General features: G+C 50.7%; 1 protein-coding gene across 1 annotated transcript in view; it reads left to right on the forward strand.

Annotated features, from left to right (window-relative positions):
* Positions 1 to 16621, forward strand: part of LOC144164230 (protein stum homolog) — a 335875-nt gene that overhangs the window by 263701 nt on the left and 55553 nt on the right. The window lies entirely within an intron of this gene.

Genomic DNA, 16621 nt, shown 5'->3' on the forward strand with positions numbered 1-16621 from the left:
AAGTGTTGAAGGACTTCTGGTTTTGGGTTTGGGGCTTGAAAAGGAACTACGGCATATAGTGAAAGGAAGTTGCGTTGTAATAAAAAAAATCACATTACATACGCAGATTGTTGCAAAACGAGCGTTCTTGTTTATTGAAATCTCTCAGTTTGGGCATTGGGTCAGTACTTAAAGAATAGGAACAATCCGTTCGAACCTACGAACGTCACAAGACCTGCAATACACCTTTTCGTCTCTGAGGCTGTTTCCTTGACTGGGCGTTTCCGTCGGAGAGCTTTGTGTCCATTGGCCACGTATTCAGAATAGTGAATAGGTCCAGAAGCAGGGCATAGGCTACTCAGCCCTAAAGGTACAAGGACGATGGGTTAGCGTTAAAGAAGCGGCAGGAAACGACCCGTAATAATGCCACATTATGCAACACATGAAAGTTGTGAGACAGATTTCGGCCATCATGTTTGCTGTACAGCATACAAATGCGAATATAAATACAAACTGTTGTATTATGTAAAAGCGCAAACATGGAAACGTAAGTACTGCTACGAACCGTCTCAGTGGGCGGAAGCTTCTACGTTTCCCAGCAAGACAGCGCGGCGAGATGCTGGGAGCACTGATGCTGGGAGAGGAGGACCACAGACTTCATGTGCCTCCGAAAATACGGTTTGGCCAGAACCCCTTCGAACAGCCCTTCTCGGCGGCGGTGAAGCGGCGCCGGCAGCTGACTCATCGCCACCTGCGCTGGAAGGTACTGCTTCTTTTCCTCCCTCTCTCCCGCAACAGCATGAACACACGAGAGAGAGAGAGATAGCCTTTATTACATCAGGAAGACGCTAGGTCAAGTGGGGGAAGTGGGAGTAGAGGGTGGGATATTCGAGGCTTGGGACATCTTGAAAATAAACCGTTCAAGTTGAAGCTGGTTGGCTCCTTACGCAGGCGGAAGAGGCCAGGTGGGGTGAGGAGAGCAGGCTCACGGCTCTAAACTGCTCGCGCTAGACCGCTTTCTATAGTTGATGACAGAGTAAGAGTGCAGCTCCGGCCACATGCGTTGTTTGGCCGCTAGCTGACTCTCCGCGGTTAGAAAAAATAGTTCGTATATTGCAGCTGTTTATACCCATGATTACTACTATGAGCGGCTGACAGTATAACCATCTGATTATGATGTTGTTTATACAGTGTGTTGCAACGATAACTGGAACACTTTAAAATTTTTTCCTGAGCGATCCGCCGCTCTGTTCGCGCTCAAACTTCACACAAAGGTCGCATTTTGTGGTCTATTTTGTTTGACACCGGGAACAACAACGGTAGTTACCTGTTTATTCTGAAAATAAATAAAAACGATTTTCGCCTATGGGAAAATGCGGCGATTTGGACGTGCGAGCCCAAAAACCGGGTTTTCTGATCGTCTGTTAGCTCATTTCTAGGTGCATTTTCTGATCGTCTGCTGCCCCATTTGGCTCCGTACGTGAATCCCAAACATGCGTTTCACTCTGCAGGTGGTTCCGTCGTTCCAACATCAACTTGCGCTGGCTCGCACGTCCAAATCAGCGGCCATTTTCCCATAGGCGAAAATCGTTTTTATTTATTTTCAGAATAAACAGGTAACTACCGTTGTTGTTCCCGGTGTCAAACAAAATAGACCACAAAATGCGACCTTTGTGTGAAGTTTGAGCGCGAACAGAGCGGCCGATCGCTCAGGAAAAATTTTTAAAGTGTTCCAGTTATCGTCGCAACACCCTGTATATGTTTCATTCCGAAGAATGAATGATTTTCACAGGAAAAAGAAAAAGTCGTCCTCATTGAAAACTGGCTCAGGAGAAAAAAAATTACTCACTAAAACAAAGGTTATTCTTGATAGAAACTATTACCGGTGTATTTTATACTTAAATCAAAGCTATCTGTGACTGTTTTACTGTTAGACAACAGAAATAAACATATAAACAACGCGTACACGATTTTTTGGGTCTGAATAGTTCGAATTTCGACCGCTGCACGTCGCGTAGCCGTCGTCTGCTTTGAGAAACACAGGGGGGTAAAGCGAGCTCTGAGACCGTACGAATCGTGGGCGCTGACATGATACAATTCCCATGGTTGTCAGATCAATTGTATTCAGCATTCTAAAAAGTTGTTCCGTAATTATTTAACTAAAACAAAGAACTGAAGCAAAATAGTTACAAATAATTGCATCAGTAAATAAAACTAGCTCTATAAAAAACTTTTATTGTAATTAAGGTTTAATTAGCGGAGAAAGAGTAAGTGCATAGTTCAGTTTTGGTTTCGGTTTTCTTTAAGTGTGCTAGGAAGTGGCGAGGCCCTTGCGCCTGACTTGCGCAATGTGTGTGTGTGCAGTCTCCAGCTCAGATCTGCGTGCGTACAAAATGTGTACAACTGGTACAACTCGGATGCACGCGCTGTGCAAGTGCCTCCCCGGGCTCTTGCGAGGCTGTCCGGAACAGCGATTCCGATCTGACCTTGACTACCGCAAGTTCACTACAGGCTACGGAGTGGCAGCCAGCGATCGTTCCCGTTGGAAGAGAAATAAAAGGAGCTTTTATAATCGTTCGGTTCCAGTTGTTTTATTCATGCAACTTCTTAAAGCTCTTTGTGCTTCGAACTTTCGCGCAAGCGTTCGTGAAGGAAGAACGAAAAAATAGGTAACAAAATGCGGTTTCTTTTTTAATCAGTCACAGTAAATCAATAAGTCAATGTTCTCTCCTCGCGCGCTCTGTGCGGTAAATTACTGCCCATTCAATAATGCGCATTCAGTCCCGCAAGCTTTCCCTTTGAAGTGGTGGAAAGCAGCTAGAACTTGACGAATACAGACAGAAAGGAAAACGGGACACACCGCGAACTGTATTTCGCATGCATTCTTGGCATGCATTCTTTCACTCCGTTGGCCTGCGATCGACCGCGCTCTTTCGTTCCTGTGCTTCAAATCGCCGCGACTCACCGGCAATATCAGCGTTGGCCCATGCGATGTTTTTGTGTGTGTGTGTGTGTGTCAATAAAGGTTTTACATTGAGCTAAAGCCACAGTCCAATTCACTTCGTTTGAAAAGCATTGAGCGACTCGCAAAATGTCGCAGAATGGCAAATAAAGCGGCACAGCGCGAAAATACACGGAGATCATACGGAGATTCATTTTTCTGTGCGCCCAGTGCGGATCAGCTGACTCCTTGGCGTCCTAGCGCATGCGATCAGTCGCATTCGAGCTTGCGCTCAAGTGTTGTGTACGCGTTGCCACATCTTGCTCAAATAGTCTCAGTACATATAAGTCACACGTACGCTAAACCGAAAACACGTCGGTTACCTACCCACAGGAGATAAACTACGCAATGCTGTCGACGCCGCCTACACAAAACCAGCCTGGCCAGCGGTCCGCCATGTTACAATTAATCCCGGCATGCTTCGCTATCCGGACGCGGAAAGGTGGAAACGCCACAGTAGTACGTTGCCAGATTACAACCCATCGCTTTCGCCGTTTTTAGTAAGCAAAAGCTCAGCTGGCAACCTTCAAATCGTGTATCATGTCTGCCACTGTGTGTCGTACGGTTCCAATGCATTGGCTCAGCGGCGCGCTTTCCCTCTAGAGTCAGTATATTATCTCTATGGAGAAACATAATCAACATAATGGTCGTCGTTATATTTTGTCGGGCTCGTCGCAGTTCGACTATTCCTTCATTTCGCGTGTGCAATCATTGGCAAGAAATGTAGTCGGTACAATATCTTCCACAGCCATCATCACCGCTAAATCAAGCGTCGTAAACGTATGGTGGAAGAAAGGGGCGGTTCGTCGCCGCAATGGCTGGATGCAGTGCACGGACTGTGTTAGCCCAGGGTGGAAAGGAAACCAGCGGCGAAAATTCATCGGTGTCTTTAAGAAATCGGCCGCGATATCAACGGGCCACGCTTTGTTCTATGCGACTGTTTCGAACGTAGTGACGCACTGCAAACACCTATCGCGGCGACGCACGCAACCATGGAGGTCGCGATGCCGCATAAGTTGTCCTGCCTTGCGAAATCAGCTGTAGGTGCGAAGAAACAAGCGTTATTTTATCCTCCTTAAACGAGACGACAACACCGTATGGCGCGAGCAGAGAACTGCGGGATGTGAAACGTTACAAGACTAATCATAAGACGTTCTACGTCAGTTGGTTACATTGACAGTATACAGTGTCATGCTTTCAATCCAGGCGACCATTTCCGAGGTGTTTCCAGGCGATCTAACAAAAGAGCTTCCGGCGTTTCTTTAGTGTCATATCACCACCGCGCAGTTTACAGTGGAATGATAACGCAGAGAACCCCAACTGACGGTGAAAATTGATAGAAAAACACCCTTAAGCACTAGCATCCACCTAAAAAAATACTGTTGCGAGCTTTTATGGAAAAAAACGAATAGTGACCTACAAATGCATCCGTCCGAAGTTCGTTTCCAAGTTGTGCTACATTCAACTTTCATTGGCTTTACACTGATGTGCAGCAGCCTACCGTGAAGATATTTTTATTGTTGATGAGGCTTTTGAAATAGCATACATAAAGAAAATATTCGGTTCAACATGTAGTTGCTTTGCAGCCATGTCATTTCAAGCTTTTGTGGAAGCATTTTAATTTCTGATAATCTTCCCGAAGCCAATAATCTTCCCCTATGAACACCAAACAGTGACGTCGAACACTGACTGCCCCATACGAAACTTGAACGAACAGCTACACAAGTGCACTCAATTCTTACTGCACCTATTTAGACCACCACACTCAACAGGCCCAATAATATGACTATGAACGTGAGATATAAGTGAATTATTAAAAATGTGCCGACATCTCCATGCAAGCATTTCAACGGCGTGGTTCAAAATCCACCATTCATGCAGTTTAGATGTTTATTTAGCCCTCTTATACATTTCAAAAATGCTACTGATGATTACGACCAACCAATGACAGTCAAGAAACGAAACGCAACCACATTTGATTACCTCAACAATACTCGCACACGTTCATACTTTTGTATGTTCGATAATGTGCCCATTGGCACAAACAGAACGCCATAGGCACCCGTCTCTTGCAGGAAGGCAGGTTCATACCGATTTTCTTAAAGCTACCCAACCCAGTCTCGGATAATTGTTCACGAACGTTTACTTCTTCGCGAGTCTCTGCAATAATGGTTTAATCATACCTGTTTACGCCAGGGGGAAAAAACGCCACACCGCTGCTCCGTTTGTACCCCCCCGGCAGGCTAAAGCAATGCGCGAATCGGCAAGGAAAGATACCTTACAATGTAAGATTTGGCAATCGTCTTAATAACGTGTTCGGCTGTACGAGCGGCCGTATCCGGCCAAAAAACACGCCGCACACATTTGCACGATCCGTGTCGGGCCGGACGGACACCACCGAGGCGCAGCCGGACGGACACCAACATCGGGCGCAGCCTACGCTCACAGCAACAAACGGAAACGCTTGCAACTTGTCACCGCTACTGCCGTAGACGAAAGCAAATCACAAAGGTTGCGTTACACCGACACAATTTCCACAATCACACCAGCAACAGATGCAGCTTCGACGCTTTGCCGTTCTCAGATCGAGTTCGTTGACGACGTTCCGAGTACGTAAAACAGCCCACCAGTGCCACCACGATTTTCTCACGTACGTACAAACCACGACGCGGCAAGACACACACGGGACGGGTGACGATAAGCGGCTTCTTGATCCACTACAGCCCATTCGTAACACAAACCGCCTACAGAGCTGTTGGTTCTCGGCAACCTCGTTGTCGCTCGATAGCGCAGCAGCGGTGGGGAAGCGAGCGCGGCCATACGTACGTCGCAGGCGTCACACAAACGGCGAGACGCCATTGGTTGCGGATGAACACAAAATCCCTTTGATCATGAAAAGCCGCTGCAGAGTTAAGCTGTCACCAACAATAGAGAGTAGTGCGCAATTAAAGTCAGGGTGGAGGGTTCTAGTGTTCGAGGGTCGATGTATGAGGAGGAGGCATTTGGAGGAAGCTTGAAGTTTCTGTAACGCGTAAATTTTGAACAGTGCCAAATTAGGTGCTGGAGATTGGCGGGTGTGAGGGAGGCGCAGAATGGACATCGAGGCGGCAGGGATGGGTTGTACTATTTACGGAATGTCTCTGGGGTTAAGCTAGCATTTGCAAAATATTTGTTCATAAAAATTTCGGCTGATCTTGGGAGCGGGGGTAGAGCAGATAAAAAGCCGGTTGGAGTGAGGGTCTTGAGGCGGTCTTTTGTCTTTTTTGTACCGTAGAATCTGTATGGCTGGCGGTAATCACTCAGGAGGCGGAGGAGCCAAGTCGGGTAGCAGCGGAGAACTGGAGGTTATACACTCCCGTGCAGACGAGTGAGCTGCCTGGTTCCCCGGTGAGGACTCCTCGTGTCCAGGGGATGCCGCTAGATTGTAGGATGGAGATCTGATGCAGGATTTTGTTGGCAATGGGATTGGTCGATGTGGGACTTTGTAGTGTCTTTAGGGCTTCGAAGGAGTCCGTCAGGATGCGTATTTGTGAAGGGACGGAGGAGTGAAAGTCGAACATGAGGAAGTCGATGGCTTGAATGATGGCATGGAGTTCCGCTTCCAGAATGGTAGCACATGAAAAATTAAGAGTTCGTTTGCCTTGGATGGAGGGGAGATCAGGTGATGTCCATGCGGTGCCAACTAGTGGATTAGCTATGCTTGCGTCGGTGTAAATATCAACTTCTCGGGGGCGTTTACTGCTCCGGAGGGCGTTGATGCGGGCTGCGCGGACGGGGTGGGCGTTACGCGGGACAGGATGGGTGGCTGTAGAGTCCGTGACAGAAGGGCGGGTCCAGGGAGCCAAAGGCGGTGGGATGTCGTTGGGTTGTAACGGCTTCAGATTGTCCCAGGCGATGATGGAGACACCTTGATGAGTTAATGAGCGTTTATGAAGGGATTGATGTACTTGCTCTTGAATGATATTTTCCAAAGGGGAAGAGCAACTGCAGCTTGCAGGTTCTCAAGACGAGTATGTTTGGGTAGTCCACTGATGGTGCGAAGGGTGGCTCTGTGCAGATTTTGAAATATTCTCATGTGCGTTTTGTTAAGGTCGTAGGATTGGGCTGCGTAAGTTATAGTACCAATGGCGACAGCTTGTGCTAATGTTTGGGTCGCCTTCTGGCTTGCTCCACCAAATTTGTTCGACAGGCGACGTATGGCATGTTGAATTGTTTTCCATTTAGGTTTGAGTTGTTGTAGCCATATTGACGGGCTATTTTTGTGTTCGATTGGGATTCCGAGTAATCGCATGGGTTGGAAACTAGCGGTTATAGGGGTACCGGCGAGAAGAAGAGTTAGAGGATTATAGGGCGGAGGGGGTTTGTGGCCAAATACGGGTAAGAATTCGGTTTTTTCAGGGGCCAATTCGAGACCAAGAGTGGCCAAGGAGCATTCAAGGCTATTTACTGCGTCTTGCAGTTCGGTTTGCACGTCTTCCGGGCATAAAAAGTCGGCAGATTCAGTTCATATGGTAACGTCATCAGCATATATTGTGAAGCGGGCAGCAGAGTCACGCTCGAGATTTCGAGCTACCCTCGCCATGGCGAGGTTAAATAGGATCGGAGAAAGTATGGATCCCTGAGGTACCCCGCGGTCAAGGTAGTATGTGCGAGGACTCCAGCCTGTGTGCGATCCTTCAATTCGTATTGGACGAGCGTTCAGGAAGTTGCGGATCCAGATTTGAGCTCGGGCGCTTGGGTAGGCGTGTGACAGTTCTTCTAGTATGGTGGATTGGCTGACGCGATCAAAAGCCTTACGTATGTCCACTGCTAGTATCAGGTCGGGAGGAGAGTGGTTATGATGGGAGCGATTTATCACTCGGCGTAATAGCCAGAGGCTATCGTGAGTGCTCAGGTTTGGGCGGAAGCCAGTCTGCGCAGAATGAAAGTATGGCCGTACATATTCGAGGTAATGGGTCATACGGTTATTTATGAGCCGTTCTATGAGTTTACAGAACACAGGAGTGAGCGAGATGGGGCGGAGGTTTGTGAGGTCAGTTGGGCCAGTACCAGGCTTCTTGGGTTTAGGAAGGATTGGCCACCAGGTGGCCGAGTCGTGTTGACGTGAGGTGCATGGGCTCCCGTTTTACACTCGCCAATCTTCGGTCAAATCCGCCATCCAGTGGATTACTTGGCACCGCGCGATTCCTCTCTACAAGCGGCATCTAACAAGCCTACACTCAAGTGGGTGAGTGGACCACAAAGAATTTTACGACGACTTGAAATTCTGAAGCGAGGCCTGTCATGAAAGTATAGAACCCACGAGCGAGCATAGCAGCCACTTGCGCGTGCACTGGAGCCCCCCGTGGCCGAACGCCACGTGCACGTGCTCGCTCCGCAGCCGCCCACCGCCACAGAGAAACGCTTCCGAACTCCCGGCTCACCGGCGACGGCCGCTCGGCCGCCTTCTGAAAGGATGGCTGCCTCTGCGGAGCGAGCGAACATGGACATCGGAACTATCCCCACCAGCATCGAGGGATCCCAAGATCATTATCACCAAATCGACCAAAGCACAGGCCGCACCATCATCGCCGTTCAGGGAACCGAGCCCCCGCCGACGGACGCACACGATGGCTGGCAAGTCGCCGGTAAACGACTCCGGCAACGAAATACCCCCGCACCCAACGGTAAGCCAACAACCATCCTCAGAGCGCCCACTACACATCGCGCCACATATGCGAAAAGAGTGACGGCCCGAATCACCAAAGCAGCTCGCATGCCCCACGTGCTTCCGAAAGGAGGCTACAGCATCGTTATGCGCCCACGAGGGGGCCTCAACATTGCCCGCACCGAGGCATCAACTATCATGTCGGCCGTTTTTGCGGCGGCAACAATATCACCACTACAGTCAAAAGAGGACACGATCTGCACCAACGTGGCCCAAAATATCACTGTAATTAGCACCCCCAATGAAGCAAGGGCCGAACGATACGTCGGAACACGTTGCCTCTGCATCGGGGGACGGGAGCACGCAGTGAGCGCGTACCATTCAGCCCCGAACGGAACAACCAAGGGGATTATTAGAGGTATTGCTGTTACGGACTCTCACGAAGAACTACAAGCAAACATCATCAATGAAGCCAACCCACTGGCATTGGAAGCGCACCGCATCGGAAAGTCGACCACTATCATAGTAGTATTTGAAGGAACCAAAGTTCCAACCTACATCAAATACGGCTCTATCCTAGTCAAATGCAGTCTGTACCGCCAACATTATGAAGTGTGCCGGCAGTGCGGCAAAATTGGTCACCGCACAGATGTGCGCCCTTTTCCGGACGTCAAAGTATGCTACGCATGCAATGCACCGAACCCTGACCCAGACCATGAAAAAGAATGTTCACCACGATGTAAACTGTGCAACGGCCCACACCCCACCAGGGTAGCGGGATGTAAGAACCGCTACAAGATTCCATACATTGTAACGCGTCGCCGCTGGGAACGAAAGCGCGTGGAACAGCAGCAGCCGCCATCAGGCCTAGCGGACTTCCCGCAGCTGCAGCCACAAGAGCAGGCGCGAGCGCAGGTGCAAGCGCCAGCTGCGGGCCGACGGAGCCGCTCACGTCATCGCAGCAGCAGTCGCCGCCGCTCGGCCAGCCGCCGCCGCAGCGCCAGTCGCAGCGCTAGTCGGAAAGGTCAAGCGGCGCGCTCAAAAGAGCGAGTGGCGTGGGCCGACGTAGTCAAGCCGCCAGCTCCCAAACCGCAAGCACCCAAGCCAACGCCTCCACCGGCGAAACCCTCACCGAATCCAGAAATGATCGCCCTTCGAGCAGAGAATGACCGACTAAAACGCCAGGTCGCGGAACAAGACGCCCGCATTGCTGAAATGAACAAGAAGCTGGACCAACTGCTCGCTCTCCAGCAACAACCACCTACACCCACCCCGTATGCACCTGCTGAAGAAATGGTCGACGAGGATTCGGAAACAGATGAACCCGAACCCCAAGTCAAGAGAAGAGCCACTGACGTACCCAAGGAGGGGTAGCTGAGAGCAGCCTTTCACCGCCTCGAAGAACGTTTCAACAGGCATGAAGAACGATTCAACCAACCTGCGGAATCAACCAACAAGCGTCTAGCAGCACTCGAAGCTACCACTGCAAATATCATCACACGCCTCACGACGCTCGAACAGACGTGTCAAGCCACGCAACACAGCATTCAGGCGATACAAGAAACACTCGTACAGATGCAAGCAGCCATCGCTAAACTCGGCTCCGGAACGCACCACCCGCAACCCAACCAACGCCCAACATGGCCAGAGCAGCATTAGCCCCTAACCGAGAACTAGTTGTCTGGCAATGGAACGCAAACGGTTTCCAGCGCAGACGAGCAGCCCTGCAACAATACATCAAACAGCTCCCACGATCACCAGATGTTATCCTACTCCAAGAAACGCATAGTGAGATCCTTCCGACTTTTCCGGGGTATCGCTCCCACGCCAGCCCACCCAGTGCGCGAGCCATCGGTAAAGGCGCCGGTCAGGGAGTATGCACCCTGGTGAAGAAGGGTATCACCTACATAACACATAACAGCGCCATCGAACACTGTGTAGTGGAACTTGTCACCGGGAACAAGAAGAGAGAGAGCACTTTCGTAGTAAACATATACAGCAACCCCAAGCACTACCAGCAAAAGTTCAGAACCCTAATGCACAAAACGAGCCAACTAGCCCGAGACAACACCGTGGTGCTATGCGGCGACTTCAATGCGCCTCACACCGACTGGGGCTACCCGAAGACAAGTGCCAAGGAACGCAACCTGCTCGAGGACACCATGGACGCCGGCTACCAGCTGATCAACGATCCCGCAAGGTACACCCGAATCGGCTCATCCGTACAACGGGACACGAACCCGGACCTTACTTTCTGTAAGGCGACACGCAGCAACGCTGGGATACGGTGGCGCAATACCGGCGAAACGCTGGGCAGCGACCATTGCATCATAGAGATCACAGTACCGCTAAGGACCATGGGGCACACTCCCAAAAAACAAAGCATAACGGACTGGACAGCCTATCGTAAAGCACTGGAGAACTCCCCGACCCAGATGGACGACATCGAAGAATGGATGCAAGCTTTAAAAGAAGCGGTTCGAACAGCCACCACAGACGTCGAACTCGACGACTCCCTCCCTCAAGCCGACAGCCGACTTGCTCACCTGGTGGAAGCAAAGAACTCGTTACACAATAGATGGAAGAAACAGCGGCACAACAGAAAGCTTCGTAGGAAGGTCGCGATACTCAACCGCGAGATTGAGAAACACTGCGCAGTCCTCTGTCGCCAACAATGGCACGCAGTGTGCAATGAAGCTGACGGACAGCTGCACAAAAGTCGAACTTGGCACTTGTTACGCCATCTGTTAGATGAGACCAAGAGCAAAGGGACGCAACACCATGTACTTGCCCGCATCATACACCGAGCTCAGAAAGAACTTGGTGAAGCCGAGGTCTGCCGACGTCTAAACGACAAATACTTGCCCGCTACTCCCCCCGAACCTCTCCCAGACTACACGGGAGCAAGCAACGACCTCCTCGACAGAGACATCGAGGAATGGGAAGTAAGGGCAGTATTGCAAACGATCAACAGCAATTCAGCAGCCGGACCCGACAAGGTCACAAACAAAGCTCTCCGCAACCTAAGCGATAATGCCATCTCCGCACTAACACGGTTCTACAACAAATGCTGGAGCAGTGGCCGATTGCCCAAAAGATGGAAGGAAGCGAAAACAGTCCTTATTCCTAAACCTGGAAAGCCTCCTAAAATCGACAATCTGCGTCCCATCTCAATCACATCGTGCATAGGCAAAGTTCTGGAGCATGTGCTGCTTAACCGATGGCAATTATACCTAGAGAATGAAGGATTGTACCCAAACACAATTCTGGGTTTCCGAGCGAAACTAAGCACACAAGATGCTATGCTGCTACTTAAACACGAAGTCATAGACCAATCAACCAACACCCTCGACAACAGAGCAGTCCTAGGTCTGGACCTCCAAAGTGCGTTCGATCGAATCCGTCATTCGGCAATCCTGGAACAAATATCTCACCTTAATATGGGACAACGGTGCTACGTTAAAGACTTCCTGGCGAACCGAACAACAACAATTCATGCGGGGGATATCCAGCTCCCCACAAAGTCGTTGGGCAGCGTCGTAACACCGCAGGGGTCGGTAATCTCACCCATGCTGTTCAACCTGGTAATGATTGACGTGGAAAACAGGCGTGCTAAACTCCCTGACGTCAGGCACACAATATACGCCGACGACATCACCCTGTGGGTGACGGGGGGCAGCGATGGCCACATAGAAGCCACCTTACAACAGGCAATTGACGTGATAGAAAATCGGCTGAGAGGTACCGGTCTAACCTGCTCTCCCTCAAAGTCTGAACTCCTCATCCTACCACCACGAGAGAAATGCGCCAGTACATCTACGACCACAAGCATCACCCTTCGAACAAGAGACGGGACTGCAATTCCACATGTCAAGACCCTGCGTGTCCTCGGGCTTCATCTGGACGTGAACAGAAGGAACGGCTCCACCATCAGCAAACTGGAAACAAAGGTATCGGCAGCCACCAGACTCATCCGAAGGGTGTCCACCCGATACGCAGGCATGAGGGAAGCAAGCCTCCTCCGCCTTGTCCAATCCTTTGCAATCAGCCATATTGCATACATCACGGCCTTCCACAATTGGAAATCAGCCGAGCGCCAGAGGCTCGACGCAATCATCCGCAAGACGTACAAGGCAGCACTGGGGCTATATCCACACACTAGCACGGACAAGCTCGTTGAGCTAGGCATACATAACACTATAGATGAAATAGCAGAAGCCCAGCATACATCGCAGCTTACAAGATTATCGCTAACAAGAACGGGACGCTACATACTGCAACGGCTCGGCTACCAAAATCAAGCACTACAAGACGACAAGGACCATGTATCACTCCCACAGGACCTGCTCCGCAGACTCCACGTACCGCCGATCCCCCGCCACATGCACCACGAACACAACCAAGAGAGAAGGCTCGCAAGAGCGAAGGCACTCACGGCATCGCACGCCAACGACTCGGGAGCATACTACGTAGATGTGGCCAAGTACCCAAATCAGCAGAACACGTATGCGGCAGCTGTTATAGCCGCCAACACCGGCGAACTATACACCGCAGGCAGCGTCAAAGCCAAGAGTGTGCACCACGCCGAGGAAATGGCGATCGCACTGGCACTCACAAGTCCGAAGTGTACCACTGTGATCAGCGACTCGCGGACAGCGATCATGAACTACGCCACAAATCGTGTCTCCCACAGTGCAGTGAGGGTGTGCGGGGCTCTACCTCCCAAAGAAATGACGGTGACTATTAGGTGGTTCCCGGCGCACGCCGGCCCGTTGGTCACGGGCAGCAACCGCAACGAGGAGGCGGACCGAGCAGCGCACGCGTTCACCGGACGCGGCGCAAGCTCGAGCCCCCAACTTGCAGAGCAAGAGCTCGACGAAGCGTCGCCACTCACCACCTATAGGGACATCCTTGAGTGGTATCGAGCTAACCGCCGGACCTTCCCGCCACCGCACCCTCGTCTGACGAGACGAGAAGCGGTCGTGTACAGACTACAAACTAATGCGCTAATGACTCCGGTGATAGCCAAACACATTTGTCCAGAAGTGTTCCCAAGCGACGTGTGTGTGTTGTGTAAGGAGGACAGAGCCACAGCATCTCACATTCTGTGGGACTGTAGACTACACCCCAGTGAAGCCAATACAGCCAAAACGCTCCTGCCGCTCCTCGCAAGTGCGACCAGAGACAAGGACTACGAAATACAACATACGGCCGTCCAGCAGGTGTTGGGGGCCCTCAAACGCCAGCGCCCCGAAACTGCTGTCTCCGCTGGAGGCAATGCATGAGTAGGGAGCCGACGACGAGTGGCGGCCCGACACGACGACTAGGCTGGGTCCCAGCTGCCGGAATCAATAAAGATGTTTGCTCTCTCTCTCGCTCTGGGTTTAGGAATAGGGAAGATGAGACTTAACTTAAGAGGTTCAGGAACTTCACCAGTTTCCCAGCAGCGGTTAACATGGTCAAGTAAGACAACAAGGGAAGTCTTCGGCAAGTTGCGGAGGTGTTTCCAAGTTACACCGTCATGTCCAGGGGCAGATTTGGGTTTACCTTGATGAATAACCGCGTGAAGTTCATTGAAGGTGAAGGGAAGGTCGAGGTCATCCTGCGGCGAGGAAATAGGTATGTATGGAAGAGGGGGAGGCGGATTGAGTTGGGCATGGGGGAAGAAAGCCATAATAATATCATGCTCAACGGTGACAGGGTCTTTCGTGAGAGCGAGAGTAGAAAAGAGGGGAAGTCGCTGTTTTTTCTTAGGGCCAAGACTTTGGTGGATCTTCCATAGAGCCCGAAGACCTTTTTCATGACCGAGCGTTGCACAGAGGTTATTCCAGTGGTTATGAGAAATGTGGCGTTGATATTACGTGATGAGTTAATACTGGCGGCGGAACAGGCTCGCCGAAGACCGTTACGGGGCTTGTGTTTTGCGTTTGTACTTTTTTGTCTCGCGCGAAAAGCGGCTATTTCTGTGTATAAATTCCACCCTTTCGTCGACTTTAGTCAGTCGGCATTGTGGAGTGGAGTGAGAGCGTCGCTCTGCCCGTTGACGATCATGCTCTTCCTGTACCATCGCTGTTCCAACGCCGCCAGTAGAAACATTGCCTAACGCGTCGCGCGCTTTTCAATGGGAAGGGTAGGGACACTTAGTTCAGGCACTCATCCGCTATATGGCGCGTGCCGGCGAACATATCGCCTTACGTCACTGCTCGCGAGTCGCGAATGTTGCACCCACTTCTACGACCTGTGTCTGGTAGCTTGCCTGTTGGGCTTCAAGAGCCGTTTCGCTCACATCTTAGCCGCGACGGGGCGCACTGGGGATCTCGTTCAACGTGTCGCTGGCTTCATACTTACTGCATTTTTCTAAAGATAACTTACGGAGGCGGCCTGAAATAGTGTAACAACATATTGATTGTCGGGTACACATATAGCTAACAGAAAAAACGATATTTTCGGATGGGGCAGCCATTGTCTTACTGATATTTTTCTCTCTGGAGTATTTAGAGAAGAAAAAAGTGTGTGCACGTTTTTTTGTTCAGGAGCTCACTTCTACCATTACTTTGCAAAAAAATATCACGTGCTTGTGAATTTCACAAAATTATAGAAAACAAAAGGATAAGCAGCTGAGGGTCCCGCCACGCAGTCCGGGTGCTTGTACTGTACAGTCCTCAATTTTAGAAGTGCGTACCGATGCGGAGTGCGAACAGCGGGGTCAAAACAACACCGCAATGCGGAGGGGACCGAGGGGGGATGCCCCACTCAGAAAATTTCGGGGGCCTATGATGATCCGAGCAGATAAACGCGCAAAGCGGGCATCAGCCTGCGGCAGGACAAGGGATTTTGCTTCGTGGCAAAGGCGGTTTTATCAGCGACAGACCAAGACAGACAGACATGGTGAAAAACAAAAGGCGTAGGAGCGCCGATTCGGGAACGATAAACAACTTTTTTTTGCATAGTTTCCGGGAAGCGGCGCTGAACGGCGGACACGAAAGCATGCTGGAAGGCTACGGAGCAAGGAAGGGTAAGAGAGAGGAACAGGAGAGTGGCTGTTTGGCCATTTTTCGCTCACGCGTTAGGCAATGTATGTCAAGCGGCGTTGGCTGTTCATATCTCGCCATGCAGTACACCAGTTAAGTTTTCCTGTCGCCTCTTTGTCTTCAACACCAAGGCAGCTCTCCTGCTCGGCGCTCGTTCACCACGGTGGCACTGTATTACGGGGGTGACAGAGCTGGGTACGTGGACGCCTCGCCTATGCAACAGTACCCAAAAAGTGCGTTGCTTAACGTAACTAAGTATTAAAAAACCGCCGTCTTCGTATGCAAACTTATAAATGGCGGAGCAGCAGAACAAATTTTTTGTTATGCGAAAGAAGTTGCAGTGACGATTTCATTTCAATTGTTCGGTGAACACATTAGAGGGGCCCTGAAAGGCGTTTTGAGCACACTAAATTGACTAGCGCAATCGTTAGATTGGGTCGTCAACATCATCTGTGCCAAGTATTACTCTTTTACGCGCAGCGGAAAGCTCACACTTTTGTTGCAAAGATTGTCGCTTTTTTCCATGGAGGAAAGAAAAGTTTAGGAGGGAGCGTCACGTGACAATCGTGAAGCCTAGCCATAAAAAATAAAAAGGAAAGACTGATGGGAGGTGTTCTATTCACGTGACAGGCAAGCGGTAGTTCTTTGCGCCTCATGTGGCCCTTCGCCGACGCTGCGTGCGTGCGTCTATCCGTTTGGTTGCCAGGCCGTCCGCGTATTCGAGTTTCGGCGACGAGTCGTTGCGCGCAGCTCTGCCTGCAACCCGAAACGCGCAGCGGCCTGATCGTGCGGGCAAAGTGGTCGGACGGGAGAGGCAGAAAACATCTTTGTTTACTGAGCTTTCGGACCCGTCGAAGTTCACGTCGCAATCGGAGAGTTGTGTGCCGCCGCCGCGTGCAGAAGTGGAAATGATCTTTTCAACTTTTCAGGCAAAGTTGAAAAGATCAACCATTTCAACCGTTT

Source organism: Haemaphysalis longicornis, unplaced genomic scaffold (assembly GCF_048455015.1).
Source record: "Haemaphysalis longicornis isolate Haplotype H1 unplaced genomic scaffold, Haemaphysalis longicornis Haplotype H1 scaffold_13, whole genome shotgun sequence".
Classification (NCBI taxonomy): Eukaryota; Metazoa; Arthropoda; class Arachnida; order Ixodida; family Ixodidae; genus Haemaphysalis; species Haemaphysalis longicornis.